Raw genomic sequence first — 22,702 nt, forward strand, 5'->3', positions numbered from 1 at the left:
CTCAATAATGATGAGGAACTGTGGACTCATCTAGAATAGACTTGTTGTGGCAGTAATGAAGCATCTCCCAAAAGTACAGTTTCTGAAAAACAGTGCAAGAACATAGGGTGACTTACATCTCAGTATTGTAAACTTAGGGGACCATAGTTAACATATTATGTCACTCTATACCTGTACATATTTCTCTTTTCTATTCTCTTTTCCTCTCTTAAAAAACCCTTCCCTTTTTCTTTCCTCTTAAATATATTTTCTTATAAGTGGGTTGAAAAAATCAGGAGCTGGACAACATTAATGCCTATTCAGGGCACAATTATGAAGGCCGTTAGGGTATGATAAAATGAACTGATATCGAAACATCATACAAATTTTACTATTCCTTACACAATTGTAGCGAGACACTACATGAATTGTGTGTATATATTCACTTTTTCACAAGCACATTGCACTTTGTTTGTTTTGCACTTTATTAGTCTTTTAAAACACATTACAAGATGGCTGCTAAGTATTTTTAACCAAATGTTGCAGAAGCCCGTCTTTTATGTCTATGAATAACTAAGTGAAGTATGGTGGTTTTAAATAGTCATGTGTTTTGCACTACAAACTGACATTGACGAAGCCGCGAGGCGAAACGCGTCTGTCAGGGGGGGGTTTGCATCAATAAAGCATCAGCTTCAGATACTTTGTGTGTGCCTTCCTTTCTACACTGGATTGAGGTGTGGCGTTGAATATATTAGTATTGAGTATATATATATATATATTCACAGAAAAAACCATAGGTTATAGACCATATATAGTTAGGAATTTGCATTTACAAAACCTTGAAAATTCACTGAAAAAACCATAGGTTATAGACCATATATAGTTAGGGATTAGCATTTAAAAAACCTTATTTTATTTGCACAAAACCATTGAAATTCCATATATAGTTAGTTGCACTAACTATATATCGCGGACCCGCAATCCACTGCTAATGATGTCACATATTACATCATTCATGACATGGTCAGTGACATCACTGATGACATCACTGATGACATCTCAAATGACATCACTGATGACATCACTGATGACAACACCCAGTGACTGTATGTTTCTGTAAAGTTAAAATATGTCTTACATATTGAAGAATGAGTGGATGTATAAGTGTCTGGATGAAGGATTTAGTAGGTGCATGACTGACTGTATGAGAGAATGATTAAATGTGTCTCACTGAGTGCATGGGTTAGTGATTAAAGTGTCTTATTTGGCAATCATTATTTATGTTCTTCTGTAAACTGCTGCATGTTTAAATCAGTAGCTATATCAGTAACTATATGGGTTATTGAATGGTTGCCCAAGTATTTGTATGGGAGACTGAGTATGTGTGTGGGTGGCTGGGAGGTGTATAACTCTGTGCATAGATGTGTGAGCAGTTGATTCCCTAGGTGTATGGCTTCAAAAGTGCATGTAGAAACAGCTGTATGGACAGTTGACTGTGTGCATGAGTATATTGGTGAGTGAATGGATATCTCAGTTCTACATGTCAAAGTAAGTACATATGTAAAACACACTCCATGTGAGAGTTGACATATATAAATAACTGAACATAAGAGCCAGTGAATGTGAGAGTGGCTGTATGAATCATTGTGAACTTGTATCAGTGATTGTATAAGAGAGTAAATATGTGTTAGTATATGTTTGAATAAGTAAGGTGTGTATAACTGTATAGATGAGGAAATGGAGGTGTGATTGATTCTTTGCATGACTGACTAGGTGTGTGAGTAACTCCATGGATGTGTGACAGTCTGTGAGTGCCTGTTTACACTGAGTGTATCTAAGGTTATATTAGAGTCTGAAGATGTATTATCACATAAATGATATCATCAGTGATGTAATCAGTAATGTCAAATGAGATGTCAGTGATGTCATCAGTGATGTCATTTGAGATCTCATCAGTGATGTCATCAGTGATGTCATTTGAGATGTCATCAGTGATGTCATCAGTGATGTCACTGACCATGTCATGAATGATGTAATATGTGACATCATTAGCAGTGGATTGCGGGTCCGCGATATATAGTTAGTGCAACTAACTATATATGGAATTTCAATGGTTTTGTGCAAATAAAATAAGGTTTTTTAAGTGCTAATCCCTAACTATATATGGTCTATAACCTATGGTTTTTTCAGTGAATTTTTAAGGTTTTGTAAATGCAAATTCCTAACTATATATGGTCTATAACCTATGGTTTTTTCTGTGAATTTCATTGGTTTTTTAAAAGCTAATATCTATAGCTGTAAAATATATTCTTTATTAAGTGACGTATCACGTAGCCCGTGAGACGCCTCATGATGCATCGCATGACCGTGACGTATCGTCTCTGCAGCGCAAACCAAACCCAAAACGTAAGCGCGCCAAAACACGCTTAAAGATATATATATATTTTTTTAACCTTAATTAGACAAAATCCACACGTGCACATATCACAAACGTTCAAAAAACACAATATGTCGGACTCCCGTTACGCTGCCGGTTAGCTGCCCGGTTAACGTACCAGGAAGCACCTTTACCGCGAAAAATCGCATTTTTTTTTTCACCCCCCAGGGAACTTTATTAGCCCCCTCATCAATCCTAGGGGTTCAGGAGGGGTCTGCCTTACCCCTTTCATTCATTTACACCTTTTTTCCACCTCTTGTCTCTCCATCCCACAGAGAGACAAGATGGCGGCCGCTCCAGACTGTTTACAAAGATAACAGCCAATCAGCTTCTCCTCAGACTCCCGTTACACTGCCGGTTAGCTGCCCGGTTCGCGTACCAAGACGCGTCTCTACGGCGAAAAAATCGGAATTTTTTTTTTTGGGCCCAGCGTGGCTCTATAATATCCCCTCATCAATCCTAGGGGGTCAGAAGGGGTCTACCTTGCCCCTTTCCTTCATTTCCCCCTTTGATTTGGCCTCCTTTTGTCTCTCGATCCTACCGAGAGACAAGATGGCGGCCGCTCCGAACTGTTTACAATGTTGACAGCCAATCAGCTACTCGTCAGACTCCCGTTACACTGCCGGTTAGCTTCCCGGTTAGCTGCCCGGTTCGCGTACCAAGACGCGTCTCTACGGCGAAAAAAACGGAATTTTTTTTTTTTTTTTTTGGGCCCAGCGTGGCTCTATAATATCCCCTCATCAATCCTAGGGGGTCAGAAGGGGTCTACCTTGCCCCCTTTCCTTCATTTCCTCCTTTGTTTTGGCCTCCTCTTGTCTCTCGATCCTACCGAGAGACAAGATGGCGGCCGCACCGGACTGTTTAGAATGTTGACAGACACCGTAGAGCCAATCAGCTTCGCTTCGCAAAGTTCCGATAAGCGAAAAGTACGCGAACCGGATCGCTGCCCGGAGCGCTGTTACAGATATATGATTTAAACGTTAATTTCTCAAAATCCACTGAAGCACATATATTGAGACCTAGCAAAGGCACATCGGGCTAACAGTCCCTACAATTTTGCCAAGTTTCGTGCAAATCCATTCAGCCGTTCGAGCTAAAAGTGAGTCCAACCGCCCTATGGAAAACTCAATGTTAAAAACGCGTTTTGGGACCCCCCTTTTTTCTCAGCCCCCCCTTGTCGAAACCCCCCCAAATTTCTAGGAGCTGCTCAGAAACAAAATGTGCCATTTTCCTGAAAATTTCAGCTGATTCCGTCCACAAACGCCAAAGTTATTAGACATAGAATTTTCAGAAATCCCATAGGGAAAACATCCTAACTATATATACCTACTGGCGACCGCCAGTAGGTAATATATATATATATATATATATATATATATATATATATATATATATATATATATATATATATATATATATATTTATTTAAAGGCTTGTATAGCGCAGGACTCGACCCCCAGAGGGATATCTCTGTGCTTTGTTCACCCTATATGCCGAGGACCGCGCTCTCCTAGGTATAATGGGAATCATGCTGTCAGAAACAAGAATGTCTTCAGAGCTTTCCTGAAGGCAAGATAGTTAGTGTTTTGTCTCAGATTGAGAGGAAGTTTATTCCAGAGACTGGGGCCAAAGAACGAAAGCGCTCGGCCTCCCAGTCGCGCCTTTCTGATTGACGGAACCTGTAGCAGAGATTGATTGCTGGAGCGGAGGGTACGTCCAGGTTTATAGGGGGTGAACTTTTCAGTCAGGTACTGAGCGCCTGAACCAAAAATACTTTTGTGAATAACACAGCAGATTTTAAACTTGACCCATTGCCGGACGGGCAACCAATGGAGTTTTTCTAGGAGGGGGCGAGATGGAGTTCTGGGCAGGGCATTAAGAACCAGCCTCGCCGCGGTGTTCTGAGCCACTTGTAGCCTGCTCAATAGAGTGTCATTAGCAGATAAAAGAAGACCGTTGCAATAATCCAAACGGCTAACTACAAGGGCTTGAACAAGGGTCTTTCTAAAGATGTCTGGCAGAAAAGGGAACACGCGTCTCAGGGGTCCAATTACCCAAAAAACAGGACCCGGTAACCTGATTCACATGTTCCTTAAGTGATATTCCTCGGTCCATCGGCACGCCTAGATTTTTCACTATCTGTTTAGGACTGGGGACAGGCCCCAGATCCAGTGGCCACCAGTCTGGCGACCACAGCAGAGGAGCCTCTCCAAATAACATGACCTCGGTTTTCCCTACATTACCTTGCAGGAAATCGGAGGCCATCCAGCAGGACACCGCTCTCATACCTTCAGCAAAAGAGTGTTTAATTGCTGGGGTGAGTGTCTGGAAGGGAAATAAAAGCTGAGTGTCGTCAGCATACGGCACAGGAGTGAATCCATGCGCTCTCACAGGGGAACAGCCTTTAAGATGCGGCTGTTATACCGCGTGCCATTACAACACGTTTTTTCCAACGCAAGTCGTTACCACGACTTGCGCTGGAGGGCGCTGCAGGACAAGGAATTTTTTAATTTACTATCCAACACCTTCCCTACTGTACGTAGGCTGGTGTTGAAATAGTAAATTAAAAAATTCCTAAGTCCGCACCCCCTCCAACGCAAGTCATGGTAATGACTTGCATTGAAAAAAACGCGTTGTAACGGCACTCGGTGTAAAAGCACGCGTTGTAAAGCCGTACAACCGCTCTCACAAGGTCAGCTAGGGGGGCCACATATACATTAAATAGTGTAGGCCTTAAGCACGAGCCTTGTGGAACCCCCATAGTGAGCTCCATAGATGTAGAGCGAAAGGAGCCCAAGCTGACACTTTGTGAGCGGCCAGAGAGAAAGCTCTCTAACCAGGACAGAGCAAAACCTCCAACTCCCAACTCCCACCTCTTGCAGATGACTGAGAAGTATATCATGCGATATCGTGTTGAAGGCTGCAGACAAATCCAACAGCACCAGAATCATTGAGCCCCCTTTATCCTGTGACATCCTGATGGTATCAGTCACGGAAAGGAGCGCTGATTCTGTGCTGTAGCTGGATCTAAATCCCGATTGAGAGTGATCTAAACCTCCCGACGCCTCGTTGAAATTCGACAAATGGGTATTCACATGCTTCTCAGTCAACTTGCTGAAATACGGCAGAAGGGAAATGGGGCTGAGGTTAGGCAAGTCTGTCCATGGCAGAGCGGAGTTCTTACGAATAGGATTCACTAAAGCTTTCTTCCATACTTGTGGATCCCGGCCCTCCTCAAGAAAAAGGTTCATCAGCATCTGGATCATAGGGCAAAATAAGTTGCCTAAAGAGGCAACCATTTTAGCAGGTTAAAGATCCAGAGGGGACCCTGTTTTAATTTGGCCCACCAATAAATAGATGTCACTCTGAGTGACCGCCGGAGAGGTGGTAAAAGTGCCAGTAACAAGTGTGGGAGAGGAAGAGGGGGTGATGGGAGAACTACTCTTAAGGTTAGTAGCCTTTATAATTTTGTCATAGATCATCTCTATTTTACTTTTAAAAAAAGGGAAATGTCATCGCACAAGGATTGAGAGGAATCATCGGGACTTTCACAGGCCGTGGGTTCAATAAAAGTCTGCAAAATCCAATATAGTGCCTTGGAGGAATTGCCGGCTTCCGCCAGCTGAGAGGTGAGGTAGTTCTTCCTGGCTAGCCTAATATTTTTTTGATATAGAGACAAGGCGTCAGAGTGATTTTTCCTACTTTCCTCAGAGTGTGTTTTTCACCAGGCTTTTCCCAGTTTCCTGCAGCCCTGCTTCTCCAATTTAAGTTGCTCAGTATGCCATGCCTCCTGACCGGATACAGGACGCTGTTTACACAGTTTCAAGGGGGCTAATGAGTCAACCGCAGCTAAAAGAGCAGAATTGAACTTAGATAGGGCGGACTCCACATTGTCATATTCTAGGATAAGGGGTTCCACCAGTACTTTATATATATATATGTTGACTAAGTTGCATGGATGGGCGCTGGTGGTGTGCAGAATGGAATTGCCAGCCTTTTCTTTAAGGTATAAGTGGGTTTCCAATTTGTTATTCTGCACAAATACGTGTGTATGTAGAAAATTCACACTAGGTTCACTAGTTAAATATATATATATATATATATATTCAATGAAAAAACCATTGGTTATAGAACATATATAGTTAGGAATTTGCTTTTACAAAACCTTATTTTACTCGCATAAAACCATTGAAATTCCATATATAGGTAGATGCGCTAACTATATATCGTGCACCCGCAATCCACTGCTGATGATGTCACATATTACATCATTTATGACATGGTTAGTGACATCACTGATGACATCACTGATGACATCTCAAATGACATCACTGATGACATCATCCAGTGACTGTATGTTTCTGTAAAGTTTAAATATGTCTTACATATTGAAGAATGAGTGGATGTATAAGTGTCTGGATGAAGGATTTAGTAGGTGCATGACTGACTGTATGAGTGAGTGATTAAATGTGTCTCACTGAGTGCATGGGTTAGTGACTAAACTGTTTTAATTTGTGCATCATTATATCTGTTGTTCTACAAACTGCTGCATATGTTGATCAGTAGCTATATGAGTAACTGTATGGGTTATTCATTGGTTGTCCAAGTATTTGTATGGGAAACTGAGTGTGTGTGTATGGGTGGCTGGGAGGTGTGTGACTCTGTACATAGATGTGTGAGTAGTTGATTCACTATATGTATGGGTTCAAAAGTGCATGTGGAAACAGCTGTATGGGCGGTTGACTGTGCATGAGTGTATTAGTGAGTGAATGGATATCTCAGTGCTACATGTCAAAGTAAGTACATATGTAAAACACACTCCATGTGAGAGTTGACATCTATAAATAACTGTGCATAAGAGCCAGTGAATGTGTGAGTGGCTGTATGGATCATTGTGAACATGTATCAGGGATTGTATAAGAGAGTAAAGTAAATATGTGTTAGTATATGTTTGAATAAGTAAGGTGTGTATAACTGTATAGTTGAGAAAATGGAGGTGTGATTGATTTTTGGCATAACTGACTAGGTGTGTGAGTAACTCCATGGATGAGTGACAGTCTGTGACTGTCTGTTTACACTGATTGTATCCAAGGTTATATTAGAGTCTGAAGAGGTTCATGGTATTATCACATGAATGATATCATCAGTGATGTGATCAGTCATGTCAAATGAGATGTTATCAGTGATTTTATCAGTGATGTCATTTGAGATGTCATCAGTGATGTCATCAGTGATGTCACTAACCATGTCATGAATGATGTAATATGTGACATCATCAGCAGTGGATTGCGGGTGCACGATATATAGTTAGCGCATCTAACTATATATGGAATTTCAATGGTTTTATGCGAGTAAAATAAGGTTTTGTAAAAGCAAATTCCTAACTATATATGTTCTATAACCAATGGTTTTTTCATTGAATTTTAAAGGTTTTGTAAATGCAAATTCCTAACTATATATGGACTATAACCTATGGTTTTTTCATTGAATTTCAATGGTTTTTTAAAAGCTAATATCTGTAGCTGTAAAATATATTCTTCTTTAAATCTTGAAATATATTTTTCATGTTCTTTAGACAATTTTTTTAAAACATTTTTTTTTGTTTCGCTCCCAGTCCGCGAACCGGTCAGCTTCCCGTTTGCTCAATTTAAAGCCGCAGGTTAGTACGCGAACCAGTAAACGTTCCTTTAGCGTAACTGTTACGTTCGCATGACGTTTTGCGTTATCGCGTAATACGTCATTGGACGCGCCAAGTTAGCGGACCCGGAAGTGGACCGGAAAGCGGAGCAAAGCACGAAACGTAAACACAGCAGGTCATGTGACTCGATAATTACACTTTTCATTGGTTCATTTCACTTTTGGTTTCCTAATGATGTAATACTTGGTCATGTGATATAAAATTAACACTTTTCATTGGTTTAGAATTTTTCCTTCTCCCAAATGATGAAAACCCCTCCTTCTTTCCTCACTCTGACTTTCATCTTGGTGAGAGAAAGACCCTTTTTGATTCTTCAGCAATGGCTTCAATGGTTGCTTCAGCCAGTGTGCCCCCACCACCTCCTCCACCTCCTCATGGGAAGAAAGGACCACCTGCTTCACTAATTATAGAAGAGGAGGAAAATCAAAAAGAGGAGGAAGAGGAAGAACATCCTGAGTTTTTGCCAGAGGAGCCCAGGAGATATAACAGGAAAGAAAATTACATCTGGCAATTTTTTAAATTTCCAGCTGACCAAAAAAAAGTCAATGCCAGATACGTCTTTTGTCGTATTTGCGGCGATCGTCTTTCAAGGGGCACTGACAAAAAGTACAGCTATGGGAATTATACAATGCACAGGCACATGAGTCGGTGGCACCCTAACAATTACAGTAATGCCCAGCTTCGCGACCAACAACAAAATCCCCCAGAAATGGCAAGAAGATCTGTTGTTCAGGAGGTATCGGGACCGGAGGCGAGGGAGGTGATCCCGAACATCCAAATCAACATGGGGGAAGTGAAGCAAGTCTGTGTGTGGTGCAACCAGACACTTTGCTACCGCGAAAGTAGCATTACCCTTATAATGAGAGCCATCAACAATCATGTGTGCCCAAAACGCCCCAACAAGTAAATTCTTCTTTTTTTTGTTGCTCCTGTTGAGCCCTCTTCGATGAATCATTTTTGTTTCCCCCCTCCCCCCAAAAAATAAAAAAAAATACAAAATGTTCAGAAAAAAACAAAAAAATATAAAAAATGTTCAGAAAACTAATAAAAGAAATTTAAAACAACAAAAACAAAAAAAAAGTTCTTTTCAGAACTACCTCCCCATTATTAAAAAAAATTGGTAGAATTCTTTGAACTCTGCCAAGCTCTATTTCTATTAGTTCGCTCCCAGTTCGCACTCCGGTACGCGAACTTTGAGCGAACCAAAAAAATTTTTTTTAAAAAAAGGAACAGTAAGTATAAGGAAAGGAAACAGACAGTTATGTTACAAAAAAGACAGCTATAGGGAGTAAAGAAAAGATACTGTTACCCGCAATTCACTTCTGATCATGTCATATATTACATAATTTTTGACATGGTCAGTGACATCATCAGCAGTGGATTGCGAGTAACAGTTTTTTTTGTTTACTTCCTATAGCTGTCTTACATATTCAGAAATTTAATTGATTTCAAAAATGGTTTTTAAAAACAACATATCTGTTTCAGCTTACATAAGAGACCATGGAATGGGCTTCATATACAACAATAACTTGTGTTACTGCATGCCAGAATGGTGCACCGAATATGCAATTACAATTTCTCAAAGAAACAAAATCTATTTCTATATCACTACAGACAAAGCCACAGTTTAAAAACACAGCTTTCTTCATCATTTTCTCCTTAGCAAGATTTATCGCAAATGCGATAAAAAACGGCTGCAATGCATGAATATCGCTGAAAAGTCAGCGATATTCATGCATTATCCAGCAAATGCTCTTAGCCATGTTATCCACCTCCCATTGGATAACATGGCTAAGAACTGCTCGCAAATGCAAAAAAAAACGGCCGCAATGCATGAATATCGCTGAAAAGTCAGCGATATTCATGCATTTTCCAGCAAATGCTCTTAGCCATGTTATCCACTTCCCATTAAATAACATGGCTAAGAACTGCTCAGGGCCCCATGAGGAACACTTTCCATTTTAAAAGGAAAACATAACATCAAAGACACTCAAATGCCTTATAAATATGGCCCAAAACAACCTATGAAGCTCTAACAGTACATATCCAGAAATGTAATTGATTTCAAAATTCGTTTTTAAACACAGCATATAAATCAATTGTATACCTGCATTCATGAAGAAATGACTGAAAATGTCCTTGAGACACATGAAAGTGTTTTCTGGAATGCCCTAGCACCATTTTTGGGACACTATTAACATGGCTAGGTAACTCCCATAATCAAAATCTAAATTTGCCAAGCGCAAGTGGGAGCGTATTTACAAGACACTTGCCCCATGAAGAACGCTTTCCATTTAAAAAGGTAAACATAACATCAAAGACACTAAAATGCCTTCTAAATATGACCCCAAACAACCTATGAAGCTCTAACAGTACATATCCAGAAATGTAATTGATTTCAAAATTCGTTTTTAAACACAGCATATAAATCAATTGTATACCTGTTTTCAAGAGGAAAGGACTGAAAATGTCCTAGAGACACAGGAAAGCATTTTCTTGAATGCCCTACCACCATTGTTTGGACATTATTAACATGGCTTTGTAACTCCCATAATCAAAATCTAAATTTGCAAAGCACAAGTGGGAGCGTATTTACAAGAAATTTGCACCATGAAGAACGTAAAATAGCATAATAGACACTCAAATGCCTTATAAATATGGCCCAAAACAACCTATGAAGCTCTAGCAGTACATATCCAGAAATGTAATTGATTTCTAAAATCGTTTTTAAAAACAACATATCTGTATCAGCTTACATAACAGACCATGGAATGGGCTCCATGTACCACAATAACTTGTGTTACTGCATGCCAGAATGCTACACCGAATATGCAATTACAATTTCTCAAAGAAACTAATTCTATTTGTATATCACTAGAGACAAAACCACATTTTAAAAACACAGCTTTCTTCATCATTTTCTCCTTAAATCATACTATTCTCTATCTAAATTTACTAAATCTTTTCTCACCTTAGCAAATATTTTTTGAGTTTTGAAAACAGTCTCAGAAATACACCAAATTGTCTTCAGCAGAAGAAAAAGGATGCACTCCAGAGGCTGCAGCTATTGAAAGCACAGAAATACAGATATTCATTTCACATATCTCTCATATTAGCCAATCATAACTCTTCCCTCACTTTTTTCAAATCAAAACCCTTCCCCCCTCTGCCCTCTCTGCCTTTTTTCCATAGCAACCACCTCCTGGAAGACCTCTCATGTTTGCAAATTCACACAACAATGTTTCAATTGAACTCTGAACTCTCAGTGCACCTGCGTATCCAGTGCAATCTTTCATTAAATGTTTCTTCCTTGACCATTCAAATTACATCTTTCAAAGAACACATCCATGCACCCTAACTTTCTGTTTTCAGAAATGGAAATGCACCAATCACTGCTAATGATTCATTAGCATTGGAAATCCACAGTTTTTTTTCTTTACAAACTCCTACTGTTTCAACTGCCCTTTCATTACCACACTTCATCTGACTGCAGAACAACCTTCTCCCACCATGTTTAAGGTCTGGATTGTTGGACATAGTTACATCCACTGGGCTCAAAGGTATGCTGAGAACAGAAATTTACCTAACCTCAATTTACAGGATGTGGAAATTAAGTGGTTGGGCCAAAGAGGATTAAAATGTCACCAATTGATACCATTGGTGAAAACCTTTATGCATTTGCCAAAACCTGACCTGTTAATAGTGCACTGTGGAGGTAATGATTTGGGCACTTTGACAGGGGTAGGTCTGGAAATGCTTTTAAAGGACACCTTTGAGCAATTAATGGCACTTTTTCCTCAAACTGCTTTGGTATATTCCAATATATGCCAAAGACAGAAATGGAGGTGGTCCAACCAATTTTCTCCACAAATTGAGAAAGCGAGGAAGCATGTAAACAAATCTGTTTCAGCTTTCATGAGAGACCATGGAATGGGCTCTCTGTACAACAATAACTTGCGTTACTACATGCAAGATATCTACAGAGGAGATGGAGTTCACTTCTCAGATGAGGGCAACAGAATTTTCATTCTGAATTTAAGACTGTGCATTGGTACCTACTTATAAGTACCTAAATGTACCATAAACCCAAAAGCTCTTCTCAGAGCTACCCTTCATCTGATCACACACTTTTATTATTTTTTTTCTAACTTTTTTCTGTAATTTTCAACAAACTACGCTCAAAGAGCGCTATCCGGTACGCGAACTGGAAGCTATCCGCCCAAAATTTAAACAAAAAAAGTTTTTTCTTCGCACATATAGTCCTCCTCAGCCACCCTCAGAAAACGTAGGGGGGCAAAATACTTGTACCATGCCCCCTTCTACCCATTCAGAACATTATTTACCCTCCATTTTATACCTTGATTCGACCGAAACACAAAATGGTGGACTCCCGTTACGCTCCTAGTTCGCGGACCGGACCGCTTTCCGGGAAGCGGTCCAAAAAAAGGTGGGAAAGTAATTTACAGAAAAACGACTAGAGACACTCTCACCAAATATAAATTAGCTCATACTACATAACAATCCCTTTCATTCTCACAAATTTGATTGAAATTTAATTTAGCCATTTAGCCTGTAGACCTCTCCAAGTACCGTGAGGTAAATTACTTCACAAAACACATCTGAAGTGTTGGAATTGACAACCAATGAAAATGTTACTTTCATTTTCTACTTTTATTACCTGACATTTGATTGGTTATATACTTGAATATATAAAGGAAGAGAAGAAAACACAGCCATTTTGACTACTACTTCTTGTTGTACATCACATTTAAATAGCTTCCAAAAACTTCAACTTCTTTGTGAAGGTAAGTTATAATTTTTAAAAATGAAATATATTGTGCACTTTAACTTAATATAGTAGACTTTTTCTGCTAGATATACACTATCCCACTGTAGTAGTAATGTATTTAGATAGACTTCTCTGTTATAGTTATGAATGGAGTTAGGCTTGTCTTGGTTAAATCACATACACTTTTTTATAGTCCTATTTCCACTCTGATACTATACACTGCCAAAAGATAAATTCACTGATTTAAACTGACTATCTAAAATTAATCCCAACAGTGCCCTATCTCTACTAATATATATTTTTTTAATCCAAATTTCAGGCAAAATGGAAGGCGAAAACCAAGTTTCTTTTGAAATGGACCTGCAAGAGAGCAGCCAGGAATTGATTGAACAAATTGACATGGAATTTATGGATGAAAGCATGGATAATGAACTGCTACAAAATGTCCAAGCAGTAGATGCCCTACTTGCAAATGAGGACATTTTACAACCTCACAGATTGCAAACAATATTTCAAGAAAATAATGACATTTCAGACACTGAAATGTTAGAAAGTTTAATAAATTATGAAAAACAATCAAAATAAAAAAAAAATTAAAAATAAAGAAAAAAAAAAAAAAAAAAAACAACAAACAAATAACATACAGTCTTTGAAAAGTATATCATTCTATTATCCTTATAGTACGCTGCCTAGAACGCTTTCCGGTTCGCGTACTAGGCGCTCATCGCGAAAAAAAAAAAGAAAACATTTTTTTTGACCCTGCTGGGCCCTTTTAAAACCTCCACATAAAACCTAGGGGGTCAGGGAGGATCTACTATGCCCCCTTATGGAAATTTCGGATCGCTGCCCGGAGCGCTGTTACAGATATATATCTTGATTTAAACGTTAATTTCTCAAAATCCACTGAAGCACATATATTGAGACCTAGCAAAGGCACATCGGGCTAACAGTCCCTACAATTTTGCCAAGTTTCGTGTAAATCCATTCAGCCGTTCGGGCTAAAAGTGAGTCCAACCGCCCTATGGAAAACTCAATGTTAAAAACGCGTTTTGGGACCCCCCTTTTTTCTCAGCCCCCCCTTGACGAACCCCCCCCAAATTTCCAGGAGCTGCTCAGAAACAAAATGTGCCATTTTCCTGAAAATTTCATCCGATTCCGTCCACAAACGCCAAAGTTATTAGACATAGAATTTTCAGAAATCCCATAGGGAAAAAATCCTAACTATATATACCTACTGGCGACCGCCAGTAGGTAATATATATATATATATATATATATATATATATATATATATATATATATATTATATATTCACAGAAAAAACCATAGGTTATAGTGGATATATAGTTAGGAATTTGCATTTACAAAACCTTGAAAATTCAATGAAAAAACCATTGGTTTTAGGCCATATATAGTTAGGAATTAGCATTTACGAAACCTTATTTTACTCGCATAAAACCATTGAAATTCCATATATAGTTAGAAGCGCTAACTATATATCGCGCACCCGCAATCCACTGCTGATGATGTCACATATTACATCATTCATGACATGGTCAGTGACATCACTGATGACATCACTGATGACATCTCAAATGACATCACTGATGACATCACTGATCACAACATCCAGTGATTGTATGTGTCTGTAAAGTTTAAATATGTTTTACATATTGAAGAATGAGTGGATGTATAAGTGTCTGGATGAAGAATTTAGTAGGTGCATGACTGACTGTATGAAAGAGTGATTAAATGTGTCTCACTGAGTGCATGGGTTAGTGACTAAACTGTCTTAATTTGTGCATCAGTATGTTTGTTGTTGTGTAAGCTGCTGCATGTGTTGATCAGTAGCTATAAGAGTGGCCATATGGGTTATTGATTGGTTGCCCAAGTATTTGAATGGGAGGCTGAGTGTGTGTGTGGGTGGCTGGGAGGTGCGTGACTCTGTGCATAGATGTGTAAGCAGTTGATTCACTAGGAGTATGAGTTCAAGAGTGCATGTGGAAACAGCTATATGGGCGGTTGACTGTGCATGGGTGTGTTGGTGAGTGAATGGATTTCTCATTGCTACATGTGCAAGTAAGTACGTATGTAAAACACAATACATGTGAGAGTTGAGATATATAAATAACTGAACATAAGAGCCAGTGAATGTGTGAGTGGCTGTATCGATCACTGTGAGCTTGTATCAGGGATTATATAAGAGAGTAAATATGTGTTATTATATGTTTGAATAAGTAAGATGTGTATAACTGTGAAGTTGAGGAAATGGAGGTGTGATTGATTCTTTGCATGACTGACTAGGTGTGTGAGTAACTCCATGGATGAGTGACAGTCTGTGAGTGTCTGTTTATACTGAGTGTATGTAAGGTTATATTAGAGTCTGAAGAGGTTCATTGTATTATCACATGAGTGATGTGATCAGTGATGACAAATGAGATGTCATCAGTGATGTCATTTGAGTTGTCATCAGTGATGTCATCAGTGATGTCATTTGAGATGTCATCAGTGATGTCATTTGAGTTGTCATCAGTGATGTCATCAGTGATGTCATTTGAGATGTCATCAGTGATGTCATCAGTGATGTCACTGACCATGTCATGAATGATGTAATATGTGACATCATCAGCAGTGGATTGCGGGTGCGCGATATATAGTTAGCGCTTCTAACTATATATGGAATTTCAATGGTTTTATGCGAGTAAAATAAGGTTTTGTAAATGCTAATTCCTAACTATATATGGCCTAAAACCAATGTTTTTTTCATTGAATTTTCAAGGTTTTGTAAATGCAAATTCCTAACTATATATCCACTATAACCTATGGTTTTTTCTGTGAATTTCATTGTTTTTTTAATAGCAAATATGAAAAGCTTTAAAATGTCAAGTACGTGATAGATAAAAACATTTTCGTATTTATGCACGCTGATGTGCTTTGAACGCTGCACCCCCCCCTCCCCTCTTTTGTCTTAGTAGTACTCTCTCTTTGCAGATACTGAAGGGTAGTTAACGCAGGCCTTTACCCCCGTTGTAATCCGTCGTGCCTCCTTGTCTCTCCATTTGATTGATTGTTGTCCAAGCATTTACTGTTTTAGAATTGGTTCTCTTTGGATCATTCTCTATTTACAAACAAGCACAAAGTCGCAATACTCTGTTTAGTCTTTGCAGATAGTGAAAAATCGTGTAAAAAAATAAAAGTAATCGAGCAAAATCAGTAGGCCACTAATTGGATCTCTTTTTGACCTCGCTAAAATAGAAATATTAGGAACAACCCTTCATGAGAAATACGAAAATAGTGAGATGAACTGAGCTCCACACCATGAGGGCTGCAAGACAGCTCGGCTCCATCACCCATCCCGCACAAAATAACGACAAACCCTATGCAAATATTAAAAATATAGACAACACACCAGCAAAGAAACAGGGTAAAACATTTTATTAAAAAACTATTTACATAACGTTGGTTTATAAGATGATGTCAGTAGTGGACCGATGTGTGAATAGATCGAAAGCAGCACAAGGCTCCAAGATCCGGATGGCAAGCTCCTGGATGTTGGGTGCCATAGTTTAGAGTTCTGAATTTCAGCCTTTTTCAATGCCTGTGCTTTGTTGAATCAAAATGGCGGCTTGACACAAAGCTGACTCAAGCGTTGCTACTGATGCTATGCAGACCAAAACTAGTTTTCAGTTTGTACATTTTTCTAGATTTTTCAATCCAAGTTTGGTTGACTTTGTAGAACGATGGCTTCAGATTTTCAACATACGGTGTGGTGGCGCTGACTGGGAGGGGGCGCTTCGCTCCTGCCCCCTCCCCAAGTAAGATTTTCATACGTGAAAGTACGTTAATGGTTTTGGTCCCTGAGATGCTTTGATGTCACTGCCATTCTCAAATAGCATAAGTTCTGGATGTTGGGTGCCATAGTTAAGAGTTCTGAGCAGTGCTTGTAACACTGTCTGAAGCTTATTTCTACCTACTGCAGCTTCACTATTCTCAAAGTAAGTGAGTGTCGTTTGTGGACCTGACTGCATTAGAAAACAATGTGATATGTTACCTTCCTAAACAGCTTGACGGAGGCCCCTGAGGGGCGGTGTGATGGCCATGGACTCGGAGAAGACGCTTGGCTCCGACACCCTCCCCAAGTCTTATAGCACTGGTGTAGCCTGAGATCGCCCCCGACATAGGCGGCCGGCTCCCGGGGTCCGGCGGAACTTTTTGCCTTTTGATGACTCTTCAATTCTGGACCTTGTCCCACAATCCGTTTGACCTGAAGACAAGCTGTAGTGGGGCGCCCCTTTATCGTTTTAGTTGCCATTCCGCCCGCTTTTGCTACACTGTGCCTCTTCCGCCATTCAGCTGTTTACCGCCCGCTCTTGCGACTACAGCGTCTCGCTCACCATGTAGTTGAGTTGCGCCCGCTCTTGCGGTGCAGCGATAGGCGGCTGCCACAGGACTCTCAAAATGGCAGCCGGCTCTTCGGTTTTGGGCCTGGTCCACTAAAATGGCCCTGGGACACCTTGGAACTCGGACGCTTCCCTGATAGGGCTTGGGTCCCATTCTCGAAAAGCGTCCCCTCAGCCGTGAAGATTCTACAAAAGTCTTGGGGGCCTCCGACTCCCGCAGGCTTCTGGTGGGGAGCCGCTGCCATGATTGCTCGTGGAATGGCCACGACGGAGCTACGAGATGGTAGTGGTCTCATGCTGACGCCAGCTTTAGTCTGAAACATCCAGAAACACTATAGACTACCAATTCGATCAGTTCCGGTAGCGCCCCAACATGACCCGGAAGAGAAGAACTTGCCCTCCCCTCTTTGACTGATGGTTCTTGTTGCCTGTCCCCTCTGTTGTCATTTAACAGAACTTTTTGGACTGCTGAAAGGGGTTGTGTTCTGAACGCTGGTTGGTGGAGACATTTAGACTATATTCTTGACCTACGTTGTCGCGTAATGCGTTTTATGACACGCCGCGTTAGCGCACCCGGAAGTGATCCGAGGCGCGGCGCGCAGCGCGTAACGTAAGCATAACAGGTCATGTGACTTGTTAATAAAACTTTTCATTGGTTCATTTTACTTTTGTTAATTTAATGATGAAAAGCTTGGTCATATGACCTAAAAATTACGCTTTTTATTATTTTCAAACAATATTTTTTTTTCAAACATATGTTATAATATTCCAGGCTAATGTACTTTCCCGGAAAATTTACAACTGTCTTGCAAGTAAAATATATTCCTTTTTCGAGAAAAAGGGCGTTTCTTCCTTCCATGACGGAGCCGTTGAGTAAAAGAGATTCGGCCTGCTGTCTTAGTCGCCGATACGCCTGATTATCAGATTCTTATCGATCACTTTATGTTGCAGACATGAAAAACACAACTGCCCTTGACCATTTATCTTTACTGCGTTCCCACATATTATACCTTTTATCCGTCATGTAATTGGACTGCTTTATTTCACTTGCCTTTTACTGATTCGAAAACAGTGACTAAAAGTAAAAACGTTACCAATGTAAATACTACTACCGTGTTTTGTTTTAAAAACCTTTATTGTGAAAATGTCAGCATACAAATACGGGCCTATAACCACGTGGGCCGGCCACGGAGCAAACTGAAATCGTATATGATGAGGAGACATTTACACTGTAGAGGAACGTAACGAGCGGGCCATTAGGTTGCAAGAACTAAGGTGTCTAACAGTTGCGGAATCGGTGGACATACATTTTGTAATTAAAATAGAACAGGGCCACTTACAATAACATTTTCTAGATATACATTTGCGGGCAAGGAGTTACGAGTCCCATTTATACCGGCGCCATTTTGGGCGAGGCCGGGCAGGTCCAAGATATAGTCAAAATGTCTCCACCAACCATCGGCCAGACCAGAACCCCTTTCGGCCCTTTATGCTACAAGATGGTGTCTTCCATTCAGAAAATATTGTTGGCAGCATTTTGAAAGGAAACAGAAACAGCCGTTCTCCTAGTGAGTTTGACATTGTTACATTTAGGAAGAATGTTGAAGAGTAGTATGTGGAAAATCTGAAGCCATTTTTCTACAAACTCTCAATCAGACTTGGATGGAAAAAAAAAACCTGAAGAATGTACAAACTGAAAACCAATTTTTGTCTGTATAGCACCAACAGTAACGCTTGAGTCAGCTTTGTGTCAAGCCGCCATTTTCATTCAATCAATAGCGTCCCCCTGCACACATTCAGGGACCTGATCGTGTCTTCAGATGAAACGGATTGTAGGAAAAGAAGCAGAAAGGAAAAGGAAAAAAGTTCCGCCGGACCTAGTGAAGCTGCAGCAGGTGCAAATGAGCTTCAGACAGTCTTACAAGCACTGCTCAGAACTCTCAACTGAGGCACTCAACATCCAGGACTTGCCATTCGGATCTTGGCGCCTTGTGCTGGTTCCGACCTATTCACACATCGGTCCACTACTGACATCACCTCATAAGCCAACGGGGCACCCCACGCCGACTTTCGGCGCAGCATTGTAGGATGGCCACACCAGTGCGGCAACTTGCTGGACACAACATCGGGGCCATCCAGATCTCGGCGCGTTCGACTCACTGTACCGCAACAGTGACCGCAACTCAGCTGGACACGCCGTCTTTCGGCGCAGCATTGTAGGATGGCCACACCAGTGCGGCAATTTGCTGGACACCACCTCGGTGCCATCCGGATCTCGGCGCGTTCGAGTCACTGTACCGCAACAGTGACCGCAATTCAGCTGGACACGCCGTCTTTCGGCGCAGCATTGTAGGATGGCCACACCAGTGCGGCAATTTGCTGGACACCACCTCGGTGCCATCCGGATCTCGGCGCGTTCGAGTCACTGTACCGCAACAGTGACCGCAACTCAGCTGGACAAGCCGTCTTTCGGCGCAGCATTGTAGGATGGCCACACCAGTGCGGCAATTTGCTGGACACCACCTCGGTGCCATCCGGATCTCGGCGCGTTCGAGTCACTGTACCGCAACAGTGACCGCAACTCAGCTGGACACGCCGTCTTTCGGCGCAGCATTGTGAGATGGCCACACCAGTGCGGCAATTTGCTGGACACCACCTCGGTACCATCCGGATCTCGGCCCGTTGTGCTGCCTTCGGCCTATTCGCACATCGGTCCGCTACTGACTCCGCCTCATGTGCCAACGGATTTTCTACGCTTTTTGTAGCCCTATGCCGCATAACAGGTCATGTGACTTGTTTATAAAACTTTTCATTGGTTCATTTTACTTTTGGTTTCCTAAAGATGGAAGGCTTGGTCATATGACCTAAAAATAACACTTTTCATTGGTTTAGAACATTTTTTTTTCCCAAACGATGAAAGCCCCACCTTGTTTCTGGATCATTCAGACTGCAGCTGGCGTCAGCATGAGAGCACCACCATCTCGTGGCTCCGTCGTGGTCATTCCACGAGCAATCATGGCAGCCGCTCCCCACCGGAAGCCTGCGGGAGTCGGGGGCCCCCAAGACTTTTGTACAATCTTCACGGCTGAGGGGACGCTTTTCGAGAATGGAGCCCAAGCCCTAGCAGGCAAGCGTCCGAGTTCCAAAGTGTCCCAGGGCCATTTCAGTGGACCAGGCCCAAAACCGAGTAGCCGTCCGCCATTTTAAGAGCCATGTGGCAGCCGCCTATCGCTGCACTGCAAGAGTGGGAGCAACTCAACAACATGGTGAGCGAGACGCTGTAGCCGCAAGAGCGGGCGCAACTCAGCTAGATGGCCGCCACCTGGGGAGGCCCGTTCACGCCGCCTCCCCCACGCCCCCCCCCCCGGGCCGCCGCACGCCAATTTTCGGAGCAGCATTGTAGGATACCAAAACCAGTGCGGCAGTTTACTGGACATCACCTGGGTGCCTGTCGTACATGTTGTGTCAGGCATGGGACACTGGACACAGTCCCATCAACATCTCAACGCGTTCTGCTGCCTTGGGACTATTCGCACAACAGACCGCTACTGACGAGGCCTCCCCCCGCACCACCCGGGACGCCCCACGCTGTTTTTCTGTGCTGCATTGTAGGATCCCTAAACCAGTGCGGCACCCAGGCGACATCACCTGGGTGCCGTCCAGAACTCTGCACGTTGTGCTGCCTTGGGACTATTCGCACAAAAGACAGCTTCTAACAATTGTTGCTTTTTGTGTTGAGAAATGTTTAAATGTTTTTAGTTTTTGTTCCGTTCGTTAAAGTTAATAGTTAATAAAGTTTTATAACCTTACTTTGTTGGAGTGTTATCTATTTTTTTAAAAACGGGTGAATGGTTAGCTCGAACGGCTGAATGGATTTGCACGAAACTTGGCAAAATTGTAGGGACTGTTAGCCCGATGTGCCTTTGCTAGGTCTCAATATATGTGCTCCAGTAGTTTTTGAGAAATTAACGTTCAAAACAAGATATATATCTGTAACAGCGCTCCGGGCTGCGCTCCGGTCCGCTTACTTTTCGCGAAACGGAACTTTGCGCGCAGAAAGCTGATTGGCTCTCCGGTGTCTGTCAACATTCTAAACAGTCCGGAGCGGCCGCCATCTTATCTCTCGGTAGGATCGAGAGAGAAGAAGAGGTGAAAAACGAAGGGGGAATTTATTGAAAGGGGGCAAGGTATACCCCTCTTGACCCCCTAGGAATGTTGTTGGGGTTATTAAAGGGTCCCGTGGGGTAAATAAAAAAAAATGATTTTTCACGGTAGAAGCGCTTCACGGGCCGCGAACTGGGCCGCAAACTGGTAGCGAAATGGGAATTCGCCATTTTGTGCTTCGTTTTAATTGTTTAGAGACAAAAATTATCGCCGCACATCGGCCACAATGCATGAATATCGCTGAAAAGTCAGCGATATTCATGCATTATCCAGCAAATGCTCTTAGCCATGTTATCCACCTTCCATTGGATAACATGGCTAAAAACTGCTCTGTGCGTGAGCTTTTTTTTTTTTTTTTTGCTGCGTGACGTTTGTTAACGTTCGATTCGATGGAAATCAGGAAGTGTTGACCACCATTTTGTCACTGCGAGTAAATATTTTGTTATAAATGAATCCTTATTGATAAACATTGTCTGCGCCATCTTGCGTTTTTGTCCAATGCCACAATTTTGTCGTGCACGGCAGCCATTTTAGATGCCTTGACCAGGGCCACTCTCTGCACGCCGCCGATCCTCAGCATGGCTCCCCACCCTCGCAAGCATCTCCCCCACGCACTGGTCACCCCCGCTCTCTCTCTCATGCATGGGACATCTACTTCCCCCCATCTGCGCTGCTCTTCTCTGAGAATCACACCCTGTGCCCGCCCGACACCTCCCTTTCACCCTATTCACTACCGCACCCTCTGACACTCCTCTTCCTCTGTGTCCGATTGTCCAGGCCGGACCTAGGCTATCACCTAGCCCTGTGGATGTAGTTTATGGCCCCAGCTGTAGAGTATCCAGACATGCCAACCCTCCCGATTCAGGCGTGAGACTACTGATTTCAGTGCTAGTCTTTCGCTTCCCGATTCCTGCAAGGAAAAACCCGGGGGCATATTACCAACAACTAGCGGTAATTTTTGTCTCTAACTTGTTTAGAGACAAAAATTATCGCCGCACTTCGGCGAATTTTATCGCACATAAACCTTGCTATTAGCAAGGTTTATCGCAAATGCGATAAAAAACGGCCGCAATGCATGAATATCGTTGAAAAGTCAGCGATATTCATGCATTATCCAGCAAATGCTCTTAGCCATGTTATCCACTTCCCATTGAACAAGCGCATGGTCTTTTAAAGATTTGTGAAGTACTCGGGGCGGCGGTGTGTGTGTGCCCTCTTTCAGGAGCGGGCGGGGG

The sequence above is a fragment of the Lissotriton vulgaris genome, chromosome 8 (assembly GCF_964263255.1).
Source record: "Lissotriton vulgaris chromosome 8, aLisVul1.2, whole genome shotgun sequence".
Taxonomy (NCBI): Eukaryota; Metazoa; Chordata; class Amphibia; order Caudata; family Salamandridae; genus Lissotriton; species Lissotriton vulgaris.